Source organism: Strongylocentrotus purpuratus, unplaced genomic scaffold (genome assembly GCF_000002235.5).
Source record: "Strongylocentrotus purpuratus isolate Spur 01 unplaced genomic scaffold, Spur_5.0 spur5_scaffold_14, whole genome shotgun sequence".
Taxonomy (NCBI): domain Eukaryota; kingdom Metazoa; phylum Echinodermata; class Echinoidea; order Camarodonta; family Strongylocentrotidae; genus Strongylocentrotus; species Strongylocentrotus purpuratus.
This window is the reverse complement of record NW_022145599.1, coordinates 16,331,199-16,356,422: the sequence shown is the minus strand read 5'-3', so window position 1 is coordinate 16,356,422 and position 25,224 is coordinate 16,331,199. Positions and strand designations below refer to the sequence as shown.

The following is a 25,224-nucleotide window of genomic DNA, read 5'->3' as shown; positions in this document are numbered from 1 at the left end:
AGTGTTATCGCCATGGATACCATCGATCGCTCGTCTGTGTGAATAACTGACATTTCCTAATGGTATGTCAACACGGTGTGAACACGATCGACGTAGTCCGATATGCTTTCGCAAATCTGTTCGGCGCTCATGTTTCAAGACACGAGTGATAGGTTGGTTTTAACGTATCTATTAAAGCTAAAGTGTACAGCGCTTGAGGATCTGTAGTTTCAAACCGATACTGTGTTAGGAGGATGAGAGAAATCCTGAAAGGATGTTAACCCAGCATGTATTTACATTATACCACAACCGGAACTACATGTAGTTGGGCTCATTTCCTCTCCAATTCTGTGAAGATTAAAGCTTCATGTAAAAACAAGGGAAATGCTCTCGGCGGTCTCGCCTGCATAACGCAATTCAATATGATAAACCTGAACGTCAATGACGTAGCACTCATCCGCATCTCGCAACAACAAATATTGTAAATTTTATGTGGTACACTTTTGAACTGGTCAAAAAATAAAAATTTGATGCCCTGGAAGGGACATAATTTCATTTCATTTGCATAAAGTACCATAAATATTCAATGGAGCAAAATCTCAAAATTCTGTGTAGATGTTTAGTGTTTCAAATTTAGCTCTACCAGATAAGGCACACCAAGTCAAAATCAGTCAAGAAATGAGGGAGAAGCAACTTTTGTTATTTTTGGAATAAATTTGCATAAATTACCATAATTAATTAGTGGAGAACAATTTCAAAATTCGGTGTAGAAGTTTAGTGTACCAAAGTTAGCTCTACCAGTTAAAGCAAACCAAATCAAAATCGGTCGAGAAATGAAGGAGAAGAAGCATTTTTCGTGATTTCGAATAAATTTGCATAAATTAGCATAGATAATAAAATTCACGATTCTGTGTAGAAGTTTTAAATCCCCCTCCTAGCCCTATCATATAAAACAATCAGAATCAAAATCGGTTGAAAAATAACGAAGAAGAAGCATTTTTCGATTTTTCAAGTTTTCGATGATGATGTTACAACATAGTCCAAGTCTGTTGACCTGAAATGACCTTTGACCTTGACTTTGTGATCTGAAATTCTACTCACATGATTGGGGATACTTGATTACTCTATAGTCAAAGTTTCATTGACTAAGAACTGATACTTTAAAAATTATATCAAAAATTCAAAAACTTAACCTTAGGTTAAGTTTTTGATGTTGACGCCGCCGCCGCCGCCGCCATTGCCGTCACCGGAAAAGCGGCGCCTATGTCTCGCTTTTTGCTACGCAGGCGAGACAAAAATTACTTTCAAATATAGCTGAATATAGAGGCGATCTATAAGATTTGGGGGAGTGAGGGACTATGATTTTATCTCTTTCTTTTTTGTTCCACAATAAAAATTCACTATTTGACAAACATTTTATGGCATTAGTATGTTTTTTTTTTTGTATTTCTCCTTGCAAACAAAAAGATTTTTTCATTAATCAATCACCAATTGGAAAACAATCACATGGCTTGCTGTCATTTTTTAATTGGGCCTAATTGTTTGACAATGCAGTTATTATGTACGCAATGTAATTATAGTAAATAAACAAACACAAGAATAATAGAACAAATTAGTAACCCCCCCCCCCCCCCCCCTGGATAAAACGACACCCTGTTATATCTTGACGTATGCAGGCAAGTGAATTTCAATATGAGTGGAACACATGTATTCATCCAATATTTTTTTCATCAGCCATAAGGCATCTAGAGGTGTAGTATTCTAGTACTTTCAACAATGTACCGGTACATACATGTACCAGGGAGATGACAGTCATACAGGGGTGTATGTGAATAACAGACAATGAGGCCAACTGCTGATAGAGAAAACGTCACAATCCTAATAACCAACACGAGAATGATTATGCATGAAGCTGATCATGCACTTCCTCAAGGGTCTATCATTTGCTCAAATTGCAATTCTCAAGAGAGGGATTGATACACGGCATAAAGTGTCATCGCCATGGTAACGCATCCTCATTGAGTATCATCATTTACAGGAGGGGTGTGCAGTTTCACAGATTTGCATTCTCCTGAATCCCATATGGAGAAGATATCACAAGAGGGTTATCTTGGAAGTGATTCCAGTCTCCTTCTTCGTTACACAAAGTGCATGATCTTGCTTTTGATTAAAATAAGGTCTTCTGCTCATTGTACTCTGGAGGTCATTCCATATCATGAGCAAATAATACAAGATTTAATATCTTCTTTGATTTTGCACACTTTTTAGAATTAATTTGTTCTAATTACATATTTTCAAAAGCATTCATTCTTAATAATAATAATATTCTGTGTTTATATAGCGCTCAATACATCTTTACCATGATGTGCCTGAAATCAATTGTTTTTCTACCACAAAGTACTTTACAAAATAGAGAATAATGAAGAAGAATTTCCAGAGGAAAAACAGAATATTTAAAAGACTGAACTTCTACAGACTTGCTGAGCTCGCATTTTTGGTTCCCTTATAGTAAAGGCCCTAGCCTTTCAAATAACCAGAATATTACAGTGTTAAATCCAGGAGAAACATTTGGAGCCGTCATACAGGTACTGTACCTTCTGCGAGACACACAGAAATTTACCCCAAGTTGTAAATCAAAGACTTTGACAAACAATGTCTCTTAAATATTAACTTTTCGTAAAAATCAACCATCTGCAGCCAAAGTGGTTTCCTCCTCCTATTTTCAGGTTTCATTTATTTGTCTTTTGTCATTTTGGAGTGCAAAAATAGAAATATTACTTTCTTATTATGTCTAATCATAAATAAGCATTGAAAATCTGAATACGAACAACGTAGAGAAATTTCAAATTCAATATGGATGTGTGGTTTTCATGAATTAACCACTTGCATACTTCTTGCATTGGGTTGCCCCTGTATGCTCTTGGAATCATAAAATTCAGTAGTCAACAGCTTAAAGGCCCACTGCACTACTTGTAGCTACTTGCGCCCTCTATATAACAAACAATGCCTAATCGGTGACCATTGGTCCCCCATGATCCTCTTTTTCTTATGTTAACTGAGAGCTGAGTTGATGAGATAACCACCTGTCCAGTGACCTTGCAGGGCAGTCTAATCCCTCCTGTAAACTACGGCAGATAAGCTTTAAACAATGCAGACACCAAACAACCATATGGTTATTACTCTTTTATTTCAGAGGCTAACGTAAACTGCTACGGTTTTCATTTCTGGAAATATACCGTATTGTACAGTCTGTAGCTAGAGAAGTAGAGGACTACCGTAATTAATGGTGTATAAACCGCACTTTTTTGCCGCCCAAAAAAATTCAAAGTCGGGGGTGCGTCTTATAAACGGTAACGTTTTAAAGTTTCGATTTATGCCCCTCCACACGGCGCTATGCCTGGCGATGTCTCCCAGCTCAGTAATAGGTGTGTTGACTCACCAGTCGGAAACTAGAACAACACTCAAAATTGTCTGTCATCTTGGTTTGAAAGTAATCTTTCTGATAGATCTCAATATGTAGTTTATAATAATAATTCCTCAATTTTTTTTATATAACAAATGGTGTACCACATGGTTCTATCCTAGGACCTAGGTACTCTATTGTTTTTGATTTACATTAATGATCTTACACATTCTTCTAAAAACGACATTGTTACTATTATTTGTGACAAGTTTACAAGCACAAATCAGCGCCTTTAACTGCACCTCGATGTTAAATAAAGGTCCTTCCCCGGGTGGTGCACCTTATACACGGAGATTTACAGTACCTCAACAGGAAGAGAATACATAATTGATCTCATTAATCATTACTCTACAGTACTATTCTCCTGCATACAAGTATATATATGAGGTAGCTGTTGGCCTAGTCTAATTATTATACACTAAGGTGTGAGAAATTAGTTTTTCTCTTACCTAAAACAAAGGAGCAAGTACCAGTCAAAACCCACGTCTGCTCTCCACAATGGCAAGATGGAAATGAGACTGACCATATGGGCCTATTATGCCTATAAATCACCACATTATTATCAGGAAGGCTACCACTGGTCATTCCAAAAGAGAGGGAGGAGACAAGAAAGTGAGAGAGGGGAATAGAGAGGAATAGGGAATTGTGCGTATCAGGACAATTAGGACAATTACCCCCTGGACAATCATACCCCCTGAGGACAATAACCCCCCCCCCCCCCCTCCCCTACCCGGGGAAAATTATCCCCTAAGTTAATGTAATTACCCCCATCCCTGAAAATTACCCCTTAGGACAATTGTCTAGTGCTTAATAATACATCTACAGGGGCATCTAAAATATATCAAAATTGTAAAGAATCACTATCCAGCCAATTTTCAAAATTTCCCAAAACTTTGTATTACCTTTAAGAGGCAGAAGGGCGGTAACGTTGCATTTAAGGATAGTGATACCCTTCTGGCTTAACATCTAGACAATACTGTGTATATCAATACAATGCAAACAAGCATTTCTTTAGAAATTCTGAATTCACGATAAAAAAATAATCACTGAAAACAATAAATTTTGCTATTTTAGGATATAATTCATTTGTGTGTATTTCATTATGTCCAAAAATGTATAACTTTCTTGTTCAATGGTATACCGTGAACAGGGATTCTGGGGAAAAATTAAATAGCACCTCTTTTAGTTCATCCACCAGGAGATTATCAATTTGGGAAATTGGGAAAAACTCCACCTCCATGTACATAGAGGCCCTATATCCTCCATGTGCAGTCTCTCATCAACATGACACCCTCAACTCAGCATGCTGATTCAAAAAGATTTTTGTTTCCTTTAGATGTTTTAACAATTATTTTTGGGCAGGTCCAAGCTATTTGGATTGTGACGTACGGGACATTTAGAGACTTTAAACAAGAAATAACAACAGATGAAATTATTTATATGGCTATCTTTTGGAATGAGTCTGTGGCTATTATGGGCTAGTTCATTTGTGGAAAGTTTTAGTTCTGACCAATTTTTTAATTAATGTAATTAATGTGCTGCGTGACGTACGGGACGCTGTGGCCCTTTTACTTTTTTTTTTTCATTTTTAGTTTTGTTTCATTTTATCTTGTCAGATATTTTCTCTAATTGGCAACAGCTTTGCCGCTTATAATCTCCCCATAAATGATAACTTTTCTATGCTCATCATGTATTTACTAATATTCATTCAATTCAATTCAATCAATGTATTTAATTGTCCAATGTCATTCAACATGGATATTTGGTTTGCTCACATGTTAAATAAAGGCTCAGAAAAAGTTGACAATGAACAGGAATATGATACCTAGCTTTCGGAAAGCTCTAAAATTAGAATTCTAACTAGACATACTAATCTACCCTCAAGATTGAAATACATATCCCACTCGTACTCTAATCCAAGAATAGCTACCATTAACAAAAATGTAATTACACCTACTCAGTCTCATCCCCACTTAAAACTCCCAAATGTAATCATGGCATACATGCTATAGAGGCACTTAATGAAAACGGAACAGGCATCTAGCCCCCATGGTCAGTGACGAGGAACTAATAAACGGTCTCGCCTGACCGGTAGTAATTAATGAGACGAGAGAGACATAAATAAATCTGATTTAATAAATATAATTATCTTGTTAAAGCTCCATGTGCCTGTATCCTTCATAATTGCTATGCTACTGCATCTCAATTTTCACGTACATGTACACATTCATTGCTGCTCAGAAAAGGAAACGGCTATATTATAATTGTAAAGCATATTATTAAAGATGCATAGAAGTGGGCTCTCATGGGGGATTCGACAGTCGACACTATTCTGGTGTTTACCAAATAACCGGTGTTATTGTCAATCAGGCGCCAGGATTAGCCATCAGTTTTTTATGACCAACAGGCTCCGCATTTTCCACCAGTCGTTCCCTTGGAAAATTTTATTATCTTGCATTTCCCTCACCTGAAGATCGACTCAGAGACTAATGATACTGTTTTCACACTGGCAATATTTTGCTTAACCCCGTACTCTAGGTGGGATTAAGGGGGGGGGGGTCTTAGCCCCACCTATAGTACGGGGTTAAGCCTATTCCACTTTGTGTTCGGACTGGCTTTTACCAAAGTGGGCTAAAGTTGGCTAACCCCACCTATAGTATGGGGTTAACTAACCCTGCAAAATAGCAGGGCTAACTCTGCAATTGTGGTTCTAACTCCTGCTAACCCCGCAATTGCGGTGCCGAGCAAATGAATGAGAACAGAAACGAAAAATAGTCCGGTACTACGCAATGGAGCGTATCGCATGCAGCTGGCCAGATGCGAAGTATGTCCAATCACAACATTCACGATATCCGGAGTTAACGAATTGCAGTGAGAATAGCATGGCTTTTCTTATTCCGGAATAGGCGCTAATACGGGACTAAAAACAGCGTGTGTGAAAACCCCCCCAAAATAGTCCGGGGTTAAGGATAGTACGGGGCTAAGCAAAGTAAGGGGTTAAGCAAAACCAGTGTGAAAATAGTATAAGGGCTATTTCTTGTGTGCCCAACTTGTACACCCATTAATGGTTAATTCCAGCAAGTCAGGTGTCAGTGAATTATTACCTACTGCACATGGAAACTGACAACCAGCTCCCTTTAAGGGGATTCGGTAACTTTGTCTCAGATTCTGAAACAAAATCCTGAATTTACCGGTAGCTCATGCTGCAATCAATAATTAGTTCAAAATCACTGGTAGTATTCTTTCAAATGCCGTTGGAATTAAACCTTTTAATTTTTTCAGCCTGCAAATGGGCCATAGTACCTTTAATTCTTAATCAAAATTTTAATTTATCAAGGGCCCCTTCATACAATGTCTGCTGTGTCCTATTTAATTCAATATCAAGTTTTCTGTGCATTTCTTTGCTAATTAACAGCATGCATTTTGAAAGGTCGTATTAGCAAAGCAACAATGCACACTTACAATGTACATGACTGTATGTCAATGCAATCGGTGTAAAATTAGACAGCAATGAACTGAACTATTATGTTTGTGCATCTAACCGACCTCTAGCTGGCACGCACATGCACATATACAAAGACTTGATGAACTGTGCAACGGTAAAAATGATGGATAATCAACGAACCATACATGTACATGTATATGATTTGCCACTCTTCGACCAGAAAACAAATTGGGATTAAATTACCTTGACAAACACTGCACATTTTTATGTACACGTACATGTTTTTTATCAGTGAGGATCTATACATTTCCATTTTGATATAATAATTTTAAAAAGTGCTGAGTTCATGTATCAGAATAAATCTATATGCATGGTTACTTCACAATCATCTATATACACAAAGTTGCTTGGTTCTGTGTCGCAAATTCCAGACAATACCAGTTGCAATATACATTACATACAGTGAAGTGTGTTAATCTTATTCAGTACATTGAAAGCAATATGATTTCTCTACATTAAAGTGACTTGGTAACATTGCCTCAGATTCGTAAACAAAATCCTGGATTTAGCTCATGCTGCAATCATGGTTATAAACCTTTAGGTCAGTCAGGAATCCCATGACTTTTACAAGGCGATCGCCTGTCTGGTTATCAAGAGGTTTTTTTTATAACACTACAGTATATTGGGGTAAATGAGTAAGGTATTAACCGGTCACTAAAATATTTTTAATTTTTTGAGGCACTTCATGATCATTTTTTAGGGCTTCAATATTACACCATAACACAGACACTGATAACACGTGCATGTAGGGCCATGCATCTCAGAAGTCAGTTACTCACTCAATAGCGTCTGAGAAACGAGTTTCCTTGCATAATTTGAATAGGACACTTTATACATTTCATGCTCAAGGTTCCTACAAAGTAGTGTTATTACCCTGGATTTAGCCTACCGGTAGCTGCCTTTAGGCGCTAAAAGCTTTTGAGGAATAAATGGTACATGATAGGCCTGTCTTCATCAGCCCAAGTTGCATTGCCAAATAGCTGCTATTTCTGATCCGAGAAATTAGCCCAATCACAAAATAGCGGGCTATTTGGCAGGTGAAGATGCAAATAGCGGGCTATTAGCTCAGAAAATCTTCCCTAGTTATCTTGGGCTAGTTTGCAAAATAGCCCGGTATTTGTGGTCCTTCTTCACTAGCCCAAAGACTCTGAAATATATCTTGATCCCGGCATGCACGACGATATCCTACTGTTTCCGGTTTCCGGCACTATGCACAAACGTTTCACAAGCAATCAGCGGTTAGCTAGAAAATGTGCATGTATTCACTGCTGTTACTCGTTTACAATTGCTGCGTGTGGAGTTTAAATTAGTCATGGTAAATTATTTATCTTTCTATCAAAGATATACCAGTTAATTCTTTGTTATTCCAGATTCTGTTTGATTATTTCAAGTGGTACGTGTTAGTGGTACATGTATATTTTCTAGTATTATGTCTCACTAGATAGTGTAAAGGGCAGGTCAGTATTTTAATAAAGTTTTGGAGGGAAGATACAATTTTCAAGGCTGTTGCAAGTACAGCAACGAGGACTAAAGAGATACACCAGAATCTTTCAACAAAACTCGCTAGCGCACTACACATGTGCGAACACCGCGCTAATTTCTCGCGCTAATTTCTCGGATGAAGACCTGATTTGTAACTTTGGCCTAATTCCGGATCCCAAAATAGCGGGCTATTTGGCTAACTCAGGCTGATGAAAACAGACCTAGTGTCATTTCATGTAGCATGCACCTCAAATCAAAACAAATTTCACGGATGCTTCTGAACTGAAACAAAACAAAAGTGGAAGCACCCATCAATACAAGTTTGAAGGAAATATTGATTCCCCAAAATAATCTCTTGTTCATTTAGGAATATCAAATAGTCATCTATCCTTCACTTCCTCTACATAGATAATATCAGCATAATGTTACATGACAGAGCAACTCAACTACTCTAGCGGATGTTTAGTCATGCCATGTCAAAGTGGACTTGAACTTGTAATCATTGGAAGTATGATAAGTATCTGTATTTTAATTTTATTCTTAAAGCTCCACTGTACTACTTGTAGCTACTTGCTCCCTCTATATAGCAAACAATGCCTTATCGGTGACCATTGGTCCCCCATGATCCACTTTTTCTTATGTTAACTGAGAGCTGATTTGATGAGATAACCACCTGTCCAGTGACCTTGCAGGGTGGTCTAATTCCTCCTGTAAACTAGTACAGATGGGGTTTAAAACTCTAAACGAAATTCATCATGTAGAGGTTTTGTGGTCAAATGGATATGTCACCGGACTGTGGATCACATGGTAAGCAGTTTGAGTCCCGCCGCAGCACAAATGTCCTTTGGCAAGGCATTAACCTACATTTGCCACTCTCCACCCAGGCGAAGTAAATGGGTGCCCGGTAGGAAAAAATTTCTCGAATGCTTAAGTGCACTATGGCGTCTCAGCAACAGCCGAGGTAACAATATGATACTTTGTATTCAGCACAGTAGAGTATGGAGTATATCATCTAGTAGCTACGCTATATAAAATGGACCTACAGTGTATAACCTATTATTATCATTTTTATTATTACCAATAGGCTTTGTTTATAGTGAGACGGAACACCTGCCACACCGACTCAGCTCCCCAATCAATAAGTCACTATCGATGAGCAGCTAATTAGCTTAGAGGTCAAGGTCATATACACAATCAATACGAGATGGAAAAAGAGTATTGTAGTGAGAGAGGAGAAAGGAAAGGGAGAGAGAAGGAGACAGAGACAGACAGACGAGATGCAGAGAAAGAGAATGGTAGAGAGAGGCAGACAAACAGATACAATTGTAATTTGTATTCTAGGCAACAGTCACAGAGACAGAGTGATATATACACGTACATGTACATACATTGTATTCATGTACCAAAACAGAAAGGCCAAGATCACATTGCATGCACAAATTAGGATACAAAGGTCAAATGTCTCATAATGGGTTTCATAAATAGATTGATCACTTGTGGCTTTTGTGAAATACATGTTTCATGAACTCCTTCTTCTTCCTCTGCTTGTCTTCTTCTTATTATACTCCTCATTTTTCCTCCTCCTCCTCCTCCTCCTCTTCTTCTTCTTCTTCTTCTTCTTCTTCTTCTCTTCTTCTTCTTCTTCTTCTTCTTCTTCTTCTTCTTCTTCTCCTCCTCCTCCTCCTGCTTCTCCTGCTCCTGCTCCTCCCCCTCCTCCTCTTCTTCTTCTTCTCCTAACTATGTTCAGTACTTCTTTTTAAAAATTTGGCATTGCCTGTGTTTGGTTTAGAATGGCTTACTACATGTACATGTATACATTGATCAATATTGCATCAAAAACACACTCAATACAAATAAGCTCGCACTCGCCTCACCTACCATCCCAGTATAGCTTCCTTAGTGAGCTGTCAAAGGGATTACCCAACCAAGTACCAAGCCAGTTGTACTTAGCACATGTGTAAGTGCAAGTGCATGTGAAAGATCTACAATTCTACATGCATGTACACCCATTTCCAATCTACATACAAATTATTTAACAAGTTTAAAACAAGACGATATCATGATGTAGTCTAACAACATGACATGACATTATGATTATTATATCATTGACATTTAACCTGACACTACCTACATGGATAGGGATGCAAAATGGCATTCACATTTTTACACGAGGCCAAGACTCCAAAGAGCAACGCTATACAGCTATATTGTGCGTACAACATGCAGGATCATGACTTGAAGGCCCATGCCGATATACCGTACCCATCTACAGGAACGGTTCCTCACTCACCCCGGCACTTCCCCGCAAACAAATCACAACAAATGCTTATCGCCACTCACGGCCCGAGGGTCGAGGTGTTGACAAGTACAAGAGAGCTATAAGAACTGGCAGTGGAATTAAATAGCACTGTTTTGCGAATAACATACAATACTCAATGTTAACACTTACTTTTACAAAGGCAACGTCTCCATGTAAATGACAAGAAGATGTATTAAAAACATGAGAATAGAACCAACCTTGACGTCGCGTCATCACACATGACCATGCATGCACACATGAGTTACGAAATCAACGATTTGTTGGCTTAGCTTCCGGGATCTATAACTGTAATGTAGATATGCAGTCTGTGTGTGTGCGCGTTAACGAGATAAGTATGATGCGGTGTCGATGTTGCTAATTAATTTCAGGGGTATAGTCTCCGGGGGGCGTTATTTTTTTATGCGGCACAGATTGGGGCATGGCGCGTGTTAAACCTATGGGAAGTACGTTCTTTCCCTTCTGAATAGTGTCTGCACGTACGTGAGACTAGTCATGTTTATAGCTAGCGCATTAGCGCTGCGAAGAAGTTTGTATATCCATCGCGAACTATTAGTTAAGTTTTATTGACTAATTATTGTGATGTTCTCCTTATTGACGTGCTGCCTCCTCTTCAGATTTCCAATTTGATTTTAATTGTTGATGTAATAATTTTCCATGCGGTAGTGGATTAAATGTAACACTATTAAAAACAGACCTCTACTACTTATACTGTCTAGTACGCACACGACCAGTATTAGTCTGTAAATCAAGACCCCTTTTAAAAAAAAGCCCCAATCTGTGCCGCATAAAAAAATAACGCCTCCGGGGTAGCCTACATGTACGTACCGGTACAATCACGAGATGAGATGAAGAGCGAACTTCAGTGGATTCTTTTTGAGCGCTTGAGCAAACAGAGAGAAAAACATGTCTACCACGGGCGTCAGAAAATGGTAGCTAGAGCCAGAGAAATCGTAATTGCTACCCGATGAAAGAGTAACGAGAAACTCTTCATAAATTTATTCCATTTGTAGGGATTTATTGTGAACTTCTTAAACTCTCCTTCATATCTAGGATTCATCCCTTCATGCTAATAGGTCATCCTTCATTCACATTCACCTTTTTCATCCACCATCCTTTCATCTATCTATCTCTCTCCCTGATTGGTTTCTGCATGACCAGATGCAGTCAAGCTTTAAGTATAATTTACATAACTGAATAGTCAATAATTATGTACCTTTTGTTTATGTTTGAATATTCAAGATACCTTGTGATGTTGATTTATACTTGTATGTGACCATATGAATATTAATTTGCATGGACTTTATGAGGAATGCTACATAGAATATGCAGCACATTAAAACCTGGTTAGGAGTAGCCAGTGGGTGCAGTATCAATCTGACAGCAGCTGGGAATTATGTGAGAACCGCAATCCTCATTCGGAGATCCAGTTTGCGTGTAGTGGTCAAATAGTTAATTAACCTAGACTGTGCAAAAAAAAAGCCACGAGTAAACTGCCAAACAGAGCTGGGAAAATAACAATGATTTTTTTTTTTTTTTACTCATAATGGTCTATAATTTGTTTAATTAATCGTCCACAGGCCTAATATATTGATCCCTTAAATGTTTCATTTGCATTATTTAGAGCACAATGGAAATAGAGTGTATGTCTATACCTTATGCAAGATCAATGTATTATAGGTCACGAAATAATACACAATGCACACTGGCGTACTGATGGGGTGGGGGGGGGGGGGGGGGGTTGGCGGGGGCAGTTGCCCCCCCCCCAAATAAAATTCAAACGAGGTTTATTTTTAATTCAATACTGGTGATTTACAAATGTTGCTGAAATGACATGATTGTTTCTCACTTTTTTCTCACTTTTTTGTAAAATATACTTTTTATACGTTTGTTGGAAAATGACAAATTCACAATCAGGCTGAAAGTTTGCTCATTTAGGAGCCTAAATATCGGGGCCCGCGGAACAGCGGGGCTCGAGTTCCCCCTCACTTTTTTGAAAAAGTACGTTAAAGGTACTATGTCCCTTTTGCAGCCAACCTCAAATGCTGTAGAACTTTGCAGGAATGATGAACATGTCATGTATGTCCTATCTGTGAAATTTAAATGTTAGCAGTGTCCTCATATTCAAATTATGCAAGGAAACCCTTTTACTTGCTAGACTTCACTGTCAGACACTATTGAGTGACTGACTAGCTTTTTTTCTTCTTTGGTAATAACATACATGAAAAGAGTTGTAAAGGGTACATGAGCATTTGTCTACATCAATAACCCACTTCTTGTGATGGCCAAGATTAAACTGATTGAATCTGTGCGCAGCATAAAACGTATGACCATTCGGTACAATCATCTGAAAATCAAGACTATTACTTTTGGGCTCTATAGCCCTAAAGTCGATTTGACAACTAATAGTCATTATTTTCCCACTTAAAGACATTTTCAAGCCCCACCTTTTTTAGGGAAGTTCTAAATTAGTATTATCTTTCAAATGCAGTTGGAATTTAATTTTTTCATTTTTTTGGCCTGCAAATGGGACATAGTACCTTTAAAGAGAAATACTGAAAGAAAGAAATAAAGAAAGAATAGTGACCTGTCAGTGTCATAAATGAGGTATCAAAATCATGCTCATCTAGCCGTAGTTAATTCTTGTAGCTAACACCTTTGACAAAATGTTGTAAACAACATTTAATAATGTAATCGGCCTATAATTTGTTATGTATGGAGGGTCTTTCCCTTCCTTCTCATTCAAAGTAATAGTGATAAAAATGATATGGATAAACTCCCCATGACATAACCTTTATTTAAAGCATGTACCAAAATATTTCCGATACTTAACCATAACGTAATATAAAATTCAACTGTAAGGCCATCATTGCCAGGAGACTTGTTTAATTTTAGAGCCTTCAATACCTTTGAGCACTCATCTTTTGTTATTTTTTTTCACATGCATTCCTTCCATTTTCACTTAATTTTTTAACATATTTGAAAAACAAAGTTTCCGTGTCCTCATCAAAAACACTTAACTTTTCTTCATAAAGATTTGTATAAAAGTTTCTAATCATCGCCCAAATTATGTTGCTATCATATTAAACACTTTCATTCTCATCATACAACTCCCTTACTACGGTTTTCTTCTTATTTGTCTTTAGCAGTTGCTCGAAACACTCCTTGTTTCCCCCCCTTTCTCGTATACCACGCAGCTTGTGACCTAATCTTTAAACCTTCTATAGATTCCTCATGCAATTTCTGTCATTGTTTTTCTTTTCCTCCGTTTCTTCCAAATTCAATGAAAACCTAACTAATTAACTTTCCAGCTTTTTTACTTCATTTTCTAGCCTTTGAATATTCTGTTTCTGTTCTTTTGCCCATCCCTTCGAAAATTTAATTGCGTATGCCCTCATTTTCATTTTCAAATAATCCCAAAATAACAGTTTCTTGTCAAATGTATTTTCCCAATCTCTTTTAATCAAATTGATTTCATTTACCATACCTTCTGAACAAAGACTATTATTAAATTTCCAATATGACCTTCCTTGCATAAACTTCTTCTTTACAAACTGAACTCCCAGAATGATTCCAGCATGATCAGGAGTGATAAACGGCATTATTTCGCAAAATAGATACAGCTTGTTCCAATTGATTTGAAATAAACCAATAGTCTAACCGACTTTGAACCATGGGTGTCTTTTGCCTAAACGTGTATGCTTTAAATCCGGATTATTTTTCCTCCATACGTCAACTCTAATTTCCTTCAAACATCTCTTAATTATTTACAAAGGTTGAACTAACTACTCTCCCATGAATTCAATTTTCATCAAATATAACATTAAAGTCTCCTCCTAGAATGATCGACTAATTCAAATAATATAATGCAAGAGTCTATTTTTTCCAAGATAATTTTTTGTTGCTGAACATTTCCCCTTGTTGAGAAGAACACAGTTTCCTATTAAGAGCCTAATATCCCAAAGTACACCTTTTAATAAAATAAAACGACCATCCACATCTTTGACCTTCTTCCACTCGCTTCGCTCTACCTGATTGTGAAACACTCCACTTTGAAAAACGTTCCGCAGGGCCTGCAAGTAACATGTAAGAGTGGTGGTGATGCAGATTTTACTTCTGACTCCAAACATTTTTTCTCATTACGCCACTGCCCCTGGAAGGTGAGCCCCCTGGAATGCCCCCCCCCCCCCACACCCCCAATCCCAAACTGCTTCCGGCTCGCCAGTTCAGAATAGTATAAATTTAATCCAAAATTCAACTGCCAGCATTCCTGTTCAATTCATATTGACATTGGTACATTCAAGGGGCCAGATTCCTGAAGGTACGTAATTTGTTTCAAATGAGTAAATGATAGCTAATCATGGCCTACGTTACTTTTAATTATAGCTCTGCTCTTTTCTTCATCTGGTTGTTCATTTAGCTGTTAGTTTTAATTGCTCTACAAAACAAAGTTGCCACAAACTTTGGAAATAGGTGAGAGGAGAGATGATATGGTACTCGGTTGTATAATATTTTAAACAGAAACTTATTTTTCACATATAATGTACTCATAAAAATACAGGGTCAACGTCAAATTTCTAATCTTTAGCAATCGTCTCAATTAATTAAAATATTGCTTCAGACCATGATTTACGTCATTAAACAAAAATATAGTGATCTGCCAGTGTCACAAATAAGGTTTCAAAATATGGTCATGTGACCGAAAGTAAATGCCTAAAAACCCCTGAAAAAAACTGTTTCTTCAATTTCACCCAAAGCTCGCTCGCAATTTAGGTTGATATATTTTTTTATTGAAGATCTGTTCAGGCTTTCATGAAAAGGATTGTGTTTTCCTTTTCATAAGCTGTAATTTTTCGTAATGCGTCCTCACAAATATTTAACCTTTTGGTCGCTCGTTCGCAAATAAATATTTAGACCATCACACCCAACCAGAGGGGGGGTTGAACCCCCCCCCCTTTTACTTCTTTTATGTGTGTGTTTCGGAGGATCCCCCCCCCCCTTTGTTTGTTTTTTAATTACAAAATAATAATAATAATTTTTTTTAAATTGTGGTAATAGGTGACCCCAAAAAGCTGACCTCCGCCCCCCCCCCCCCAAACGAAACGAAATATCGATCGGCCAATTTTTCAAATTTTGGGACACACACACAAAAATGTGCTCTAACCCCCATGGAAATGTATTGTTGACACGTAGTGCAGTGATCTTTTTACATTATTGTTTGTTTTTCAGGTACGAACCACGCTTGATTCTAAAGAAAAGGCTGAGTTTCATGACTATATCTATGTTTGATTGTGTTTGTTTTGTTTTCTCTCAACTCGAAATTCTTTTATTGAATTTGTCTTTTAGTGTGAATTTATATGTTTATTTGTTGAACCTATATACATGTTATTTTACCATGTAAATACTACGAATTTTCCTTGTTAAATGGACAATAAAATTAATATGAAACTTACGAACCTTGTGAACCTTAGAGGGGCTCAACCCTCCACCGCACCCCTCCTAATAGAAAATAATTCGATACCTTTTTTGTGGATGTTGTATATTAAAAGTCTCCACATGTTTTTGTTTCTATCGCAAAATTGATTTTGTTCCTCTGACATTTTTACCTATTAGGCTTTTACCTCTGGCATTTTAACCTGGCACCACACATACTTGTGGTTAATATGATGGCGATGACAATGATCACGATGCTGACAGCTAGAATTATTAGACGCTTACCAGTTGTTTCATGTTGTTGAATAACAATTGTAGTATTTTATAAAATACCATATTGTAAGTAAAGATTACACCAACTGATTGGGTGATATTTTGCCTTTAAAATTATGCAATTAACTTATTATTGATGGATCGCCTTTTTTTAATAAATCAGCTATAAACTCCCACACGCGAATTAAGGTATTGTTTTTATTAACTTTTTCGTCAGTTGCAGCGCATTCCAATTCGACATCGAGTATTGAGAACGCGATATCTCCGGAATTCTTTGACGATAAACTGTCTAGTTGCAGCAATTTGTAGTTTCAAATTTTGCTGTCCATTTGGCTATAATTGAGCTTTAAGTTAATAAATTTGTGTAGAATATGAGAAATCGTATAGATCGAATATCACTTTCCAAATATTTTTTTTTAATCTCCGCGAACTTGAGTCACCCCATCATTCATTGTACTGTATAACTTTTCTATATAAAAACTTTTTCAAGTGGTTAACTCAAAGCTACCACGAACACTATACACCATTTTTATGTGAACAAAGTTCAATGAATACTGCATTCATGTTGACATGAATGTGCTCAAACAATCGCACTGTCCGTAAAAAACAACCGATTAAGTTTGCACGTACAATAGGGTGTAACTTCGTGGATACAAAAATGCCGTTTCACATTTCAAATCCAAAGAGTGTGGGTGCTAAAAGTCTCTCCTTGGATTACTATAAAGACAATAGATATTTAGATAGTTACAATCGATAATTACAGTAGCAAACTCAGAATTGAAAAATCTCTTTGCAGATTAATGTAGTAGAGTAATCAAGTATCATAGAAACACGTCATAGATAATTTATGATGATCAATTTTATTTGACATAGATGCAAGAAATAGAATATCTTTAATCATTCCTAATTAGTCGAGGGTGGATTGTCTTCGTGGTCGTCTGGTCTTTCGAACCAGACACGCTTCAGCGGTTGTCCAAGAATTCTGTTGCGGCGTAGAACGCTTCCATTGGACCGGTGTCTGAATGATGATCTGGGTTCTTTAATTTGTATTGTTCAGACCAGGCGCGTACGCAAGATTTTTTCAAGGGGGGGGGGGGGGGGGGGGGGGGGGTTAACATTTATAAATCGGGCCGAAAATTTCGCAACGACTCAGCCAGCCGCTGAATAAGCGGGGGGGGGGGGGGGGGGGCGGGGGATGGGTAAGAGGACACTTTTTTTTTTTTGGTCTCGAAATTTGAAAATTTGACATTTTGCTACGTTGGGGGGGGGGGGGAGGTCAGCTTTTTTAGGTCAGCCATGGGAATAATTAAAAAAAAAAAAAAAAAAGAGAAGAAAAAAACCAAAGGGGGGGGGGCGGTTTTTTTTTTTTTAGAGGGGTTTATACACATAAAAATACCAAAGGGGGGGGTTTAACCCCCCAAACACCCCCCTGCGTACGCGCCTGGTTCAGACATCCAGTTACAGTTGCTGGGTAACTCACACTATGAATATGACGGACAAAGAAAGCGGACAAAATATACAGTTCCTCAGGTAGACAAAGGAACATCCCTTCACTGCTATTATGTAAAAATGTGTAGAACAGGTGAATATGCATGTGACACCTGTTCTACACATTTTTACATCATAGCAGTGAATGGATGTTCCTTTGTCTACCTGAGGAACTGTATATTTTGTCCGCTTTCTTTGTTTGTCATGTTCATAGTGTCAGTGGCGTAATGAGCAAAACATATTGGGGGGGGGGGGCAGACAACATCAGCATCACTACCAGGCGGCATAATGGGCACGTTTTTGTTTGTTATCAGGGATGAGTTCAATGTTTGTTTCTCTCTTGACATGGTCCAAGATTCTGCTTTAGCATCATACATTGCACTTTGGTGTGATGGTCTGAATATACTTATTTGCGAGCGAGCGAAGCGACCGATCAAATTTTAAAGATTTATGAGGTCGCAGTGCGAAAAACTACATCTTATAAAGAGGGGGAAAACGTGGGATTTTAAGCACAATCTAATTATGAAAGACTGAAAAGATATTTGATAAGAAACATAGTTATATCAACCTCAAATACGAGCGGGCGTAGCGAGCGAGCCGTATGCGAACTTAATCGAAAAACTGCTCTTAGTTGCTTTAAGTTATGAGCACATTTTATATTGAAAGGAAAAAGGGGCAATTATCAGAAGGAGAATGGCACTGATTAAGAAGGATAAATGGCACTTGTCAAAATAACAGAGACACTTGTCAGAGATGAAAAGGGGCAATTTTACAAAGATAAGAGGGGGCATCTCTCAAATTTGAATAAAGGCACTCACTGGAGAGGAAAAAGGGCACTTATGATAATAAAAAGAAGCACTTGTCAAAATATAAGGGACACCTCTCAGATTTGAATAGGACAATTATCAGTAAAGGGGTACTTATCAGAGTTGGTAAGAGGCACTTAGAGAATGTGAAACGGGCACGTATCTAAAAAAAATTAAAGGCGCTTATCTGAAGTAAAAGACGGCACCTTTCCTATGTAAAAAGGGGTACTTAAGGTGTTGTTTTTTTTTGCCTGGCTATAAATTTGGGAATTTATCGTTTTCCATCAAACGCTGGAAAAAAAAAAACGAAAATCATGTCATTTCACCAACATTTGTACTGGTATTGAATTATAGGGGAAAAAAGTTTGAATTTTATTCCCCCCCCCCCCCATCAGTACGCCAGTGGCTAGGTTTCATGTTCCTGGTCCATGATCTAGCCCAAACTCATTCAGTAAAAACATGCACCGGGTATGCAGCAAAAAGGCTTAGAAAGACACGTACAGGGCTGCATCCCCGAAAAAAAAAATATAGCATTAATCGAATATAACAAGATACATGATCATATAACAAAAAGAGATAACTATTCTTCCATGCACTTATCGAGTCACCACACAAGTCCCGTCCACTGCTCTTCACAGGCTCTAGCACAGCAGTTTACTGCTTCCAGGTCATATTGGGTGCATGGCTCTGGCAGGAGTGGGCAGACTAGCACTGGTGTTGTGTCGTCTGTTCCTGGCCGCATTCACATGATGTTTGTTCGTCTCTTAAACACCACCTCTGCATTAATTAGGACTCTGCATCGTCCGTAACCAGTTCTTAGGCGGTTGATGCAATAGCCAAGAAGGCCAGGTCTCGCTGGAGCCGGATGCAAGGAATTCATTTGGGCTGAAAGGGGGTTTATGTGGAGTGGTCTGGAGGTGGATAGACCACAAACGAGATAACTAACAAAGAAATACATAGGTAAGTTTTAATTAGTTATGGAGGTAAATATGAATAAAAACAAAGAATCAAATTGTATAGCATGTTAACTTTAAAGTAGTGACAACAAATGATTTGAAATAAAGTATCAGAGAGTTGAGTATTAAATTCCAGACAGGTTATGAGAAGATGAATGGATAACTGTCTATATGAATAACATATGAGAGAAAAAAATACTAGTATTATTTAAAGAAGCTGAATTATGTAATTACTTGTAAAAAATATTGATATATCCTTGTATAATTATGAAGATGGCACTTTAATGAGGTTTTGAAAGCTGAGAGAGTAGGGCTATTTATTACATTGCATGGTAGCATTTTCCTATATCGTTGGCAGTTCTTGTAATAATCGTTTCGCAAAAGGTACAAATTACATCTTCTTGTTAAGGTCATATCTACTTGCTGGTGAAATTCTTTGACTGACATTTATTATATTGTTGACAATCTTATAGAACATTATAAATGGTTTTGTAAATGTTTTTTTTTATTAAAAGTCGACTCGCAGCCCGAAGGCTGAATTGTGTGACTTTTTACCTGGTTACCTGGTTACCTGGTTGCCGCCGTCAGTTGCTGGCGATTGGCGATCACATCTGCACATCTTCTTGTTGTCTTTCTCCATTTGTTTCTATCCTGTGCTAATCTTTTGGCTTCTGAGTATGTGAGACCTGTCCATTCTTTGATGTTATCAAACCATTGCTTTCTCTGTCTGCCTCTCTTTCTTTTCCCTTCTACTTGGCTTTCTATTATTTGTGCTGCTAAGGGGCTCCCACTGCCACGCAGAATGTGTCCAAAGTAACCCATTTTGAGGCGGGCCACTTTTCCAAGGAGATCTCTTTCTGCGTTTAGTTTTTGTAAGACACTGAGGTTGGTTCTTTTGTCCTTCCAGCTGATTTTGAGCATTCTCCTCCAAACCACATTTCTGCTGCCATGATGCGATTTTCATCGGCTTTGAGCAGTGTCCAGCTTTCAGCACCATAAAGTAAAGCACTCCAAACCAGGGTTTTAACCAGTTTTATTTTCAGGCCCATTGAGATGTTCCTGTCATTCCAAAGTACATGCAGGTCAACCATTCTCTTCTTTGCTACAGCTATTCTGATCTTTATATCACTGGTACAGCTGGCATCGCTGTTCTTTGTAGATCCAAGATATTTGAAGCTTTCCACATCTTTGACTGTTTCCCCGTCGATCTGTATGCTGCATGTAGGTTTTACCAGCAACTAGGAGTTTAGTCTTTTTGACATTTAGATGTAGGTTGAGTTTCTTGCCGGCAAGGTTTACTGCATGTGTGAGACTTTCAATTCCATCTTTGGAAGATTCGATAAGTGCTGTGTCGTCAGCATATCTAAGATTTGAGATGTTTTTGCCACCAAATTTAATGCCATAGTGTGCAACATCTGCTTCCCTCATTCCACTTTCTGTGTATGTGACGAAGAGGTATGGTGATAAGATGCAGCCTTGTCTTGCACCTTTTCCTATCTCAAACTCTTCAGTGTGTTCACCATCCCAACGGATTCTAGCTCTTTGGTTTACATAGAGAGATTGGATTAAAGTGACGAGGTGTTTTGGGAAACCCATATCTAAGAAGTTGGAGAAAAGTTTGTTGTGGCTTACAGAATCAAACGCCTTTGAATAGTCTATGAACATAATAAAAGCTTGTTGATCCATGGCAATCACCTTTTCAAGTAAAACTTGCAAACATACAAGCATGTCCCTGGTCCCTCTGCCTTTTCTGTAGGCAGTCTGGTCTTCTGGTTGCTCTTGTTGTAACTTTTGTTTCATTCTGTTAACAATTATCACGAGTAAGATTTTGCTGGTGTGACTGATACGGGCAATAGTCCTGTAATTGTGACTTTTTACAACTTGATAAAAACATAAAAATACAGTAAATACATATGAAATCAAAAATTACATTATATCAATTCAAAATTCGTTTAAGTTCATAATAAAAATATAAAATATAAAGATATATATATATAAATATGTACATTCAATAATATTTCCCCTCTGATATTCATTGATATTAACGGGTCGTGTTTGTTTGTAACCAGACCGGCTATTTAAATAGTTGCAATAGATTGTATAAGTGAATAATTGCGTGATTTTTTACAGATTAAACAGATCAGTAAAATACAGTGATAAGCATTGAAAATTTACTTCAATTTGAAAGAAAATAATTTAAGATTTACAATAGCAAAATATGGATATATTTTTAATATTCATGGGTTTTATACGGATCATGTGCTGATCGGCTTGTAGACAGGGCCAGCTATTTAAAATGGTTACAATAGTTAAAAATTAATAGAGAGTGACGGATAAAATAGGAGAGAAGGGGGAAATGAGAAAGAGAAAAAGTAAGAGAGAGAATAGGAGAGAGAGAGAGAGAGAGAGAGGAGAGAGAGTGCTAGAAACAGAGGAGAGAATGGAAGAGGAGAAGAAATTTAGCAGTCACGATTGATACAGCAATTATTTGTCAATCAACTATATAGAGTTCATTAAGAAGTGTAATATTGTTTTACAAACTGGTAAAAAATTCAAATTATGTTAAGAAGTGAAAAGCGAAAAGTGTAACTATGTATGATGATGATACAGTTACATGTCATTCAATAGATCGACCAAGAATGGAATTGGGCTTCTGTTGTACCTATCAGTGCTGCATCTGATTGCAGGATAAGGAGCAACCCTTCTCAGAGAATATCTAGTCTGGCGTGGGCGTGGCAACCAATTCCTGAAATAAGGTGAATTTATTAGTGATTTAGCAAATCTCTTGCAAATTTCCCGCCTTCTAGTGTCTAGAGTTTGGAGATTGGTCATTTGTAGCGCATTTTCGTATGTCAAGTACAATGATCACAGTACAATTTTGGGTGCACGTTTCTGGATCCTTTCAATATGGGCATTTTGTTGGTTTGTTAAGCCTGGATGCCACACTGGTTCAGCATATTCAACAAGAGGCCTGACATAGCCTGATAATACACATAGTAAGTTTTTCATGGTAATTGGAATAGTTTCAGGGTTCTTAGCATGTACGTGCGCCTATTTGCGTTACGCACCATGTTATGGACATGGCTGTTCCATTTCGGATCTGACTGTAGTAGTATCCCCAGGGATTTGATTGAGTGCACCTCATCAAGGGTCCCCAAGACTTACATTAATTGGAGGGAGTTGAGTTTTTCCAAAGTGTACTCTCATTACATGATATTTACCGGCATTAAGCTGCATGGCGTTGTTTTTGCACCATGTGTTGAGTTCAGATAGGGTTTTTTGGATTTCAGTAGCCGCATCCTGTGGTCTCGCCTCCGCCAATGTCATATCATCAACATAATGTCCAATGTTCCAATTTTGAGGATGCCAATGCGTCGTTGATGAGGACTAGGAACAAGATTGGGCCTAAGCGTGTCCCCTGTGGGCCGCCCACGTTCACTGGAGCCCACGTAGACATGACACCTTGGTAGCGAACACATTGGGTGCGATCAGTCAGAGAGTTAGAAATCCAAGGTACAAGTGAGGGACAAAACACAAGGTCGATGAGCTTTGAGATGACTACTGTTGCTACTGTATGATCAACTTTATCAATTGCCTTAGAAAAGTCCGTTGTGACTAGAGTTGATGTGGTACCTAGTTTGTCGGCATGCTTCGTTAGAAAGTTTACAATATCTACAAGACAAATGTTTAAATGTCTCTTTTTGTATAGTATTTGTTGTGGTCTTTAAAAAAAAGGATTCCAGCATATCAACAATGAAAAGGTGGGGGCAAGACGGGGAAACGTTTGTACGTATTACAATTGATCATTACGTCGATAGATTACGACGTATCTTTTGCTATAAACACATTTTCTAAAGGTATTTTCAAAAATCAGAATTTTTAAAATCTAGAGATATTTATTTGAAAAGAACCAGAACTAGAAACGGTTAACCAGGTAAGACTGAACAAGGTTGAAATACTGGTGTCTCAAGAATAAAATAAAATAACTGTAGGGAATAGCTCGCCTTTGCGCTAATCTCGAAAATACTCATTGGTCTAGTGTTCATTCCGAAAATGAAATTAATTGTTCATATGAAATGTTCTCTAGTATGTTAAACAACCAAGCAAAAGGTCAAACATGGTTATAAGAAAACGCCCAAACTCCCTTGGATTTCTTAGTCTATATTGCGATCAATAAGAATTACCTCTATTATAAATATAAAATAAAAGGCACTGAGCAATCGAGGAGAAAATATACATCCACAAAAACATTTTGACTCGGATTATTCGAATAGAAAAAAGAAATTACTTTGTAATTCAATTGAAACTTTTCAAAAATGATATGCAAAACACTTGGAAGGTAATTAAACAAGCAATGAACCTAGTTAATAATAAATCTGATGTAAATGAAATCAAATTTGATAATGAGATTGTTGAAGACCCTAAAGACACACTGTGAATAAGTTGGGCAATATTTTCCAACACATTGCCCAACGTTGTGCCATAGTCAACCCAACCATCTTTTGAGCAAATTGTTTCGAATTTTGCCCAACAGCTGGTCAAGATTTTCCCAACAAGTAAGCTACCGTAGTCAGGCAGTTGAAGGGTCATATCTTTGGCCAAATGTTGGTCAAAATACGAAAAAGGTATGCACGTGTGAAGTAGGGTTTACCAATACCACTGGGCAAAATATTGTCCAATAGATGGTTGTGTTGACTTTTTGCACAACGTTGGGCAAATTGTTGGACAAATATTGCCCAACCTTTTCACAGTGTACAGTTAATATTTGTAATGCTTAAATTTCTTTAATAGGTGATAAATTTGCTAAAAACACCTTCATACACAAATTTTGTGGAGTTTTTAGGCTCTCACAATCCAATTTTATTTTCCTTGTTCCAACTGATAGGCAATACATTAGGAAAACTGTTTCTAATCTGAAAGATAAGAAAAGTTCAGAATATGATGGAATTAATAATGTCATACTAAATTCCATTATTCCCTTTAATGTAGATCCATTGGTTCACATCTTTAATAATCACTTCAACATGGTCAATGTCCTATCAAAATAGCAAAAATTATTCCGTTTAAAAAAAAGGGTTATAGACTAGATGTTGGTAACTACCGCCCGATTTCTTTATTACCTTCATTTTCTAAAGTTTTGGAAAGAATAATCTATATTCGGATTATCTCCTTTTTGAAGAAATATGATGAATTTTCAAACTTCCAATTTGGTTTTGGAAAAAAAGCACAGTACCATTTATGCCTTAATGTCTTTTGTTGAGAAAGTTGCCCGCGCAATTTATACATCTTCATACACTGTAGATATATTCCTGGACTTCTCCAAGGCCTTTGACACGATCAATCACGAAATTTTTCTTTACTAACTATCTTACTATATGGTGTACGTGGAAAGGCCTTAGAGTGGTTCAGGAGTTACCTCTCTAACAGACAGCAATATGTACACTTAAACGAGCATGTATCTGAATTATCCAATATTAGTTGTGGTATCCCACAAGGTACTCTGCTAGGCCCGCTACTCTTTA

At 37.5% G+C, this 25,224-nt stretch overlaps 1 protein-coding gene across 2 annotated transcripts in view; it reads right to left on the bottom strand.

Annotated features, from left to right (window-relative positions):
• Positions 1-11,126, bottom strand: part of LOC115923503 (FAD-dependent oxidoreductase domain-containing protein 2-like) — a 31,417-nt gene extending 20,291 nt beyond the window's left edge. The window contains exon 1 of one of the 2 annotated variants that reach the window (XM_030984310.1): positions 10,879-11,126. The gene's annotated coding sequence lies outside the window, so the exon portion shown is untranslated. The remainder of the gene's footprint in view (positions 1-10,878) is intronic. The other variant, XM_030984311.1, reaches the window with a different exon arrangement.
• Positions 11,127-25,224: the final 14,098 nt, after the last annotated feature.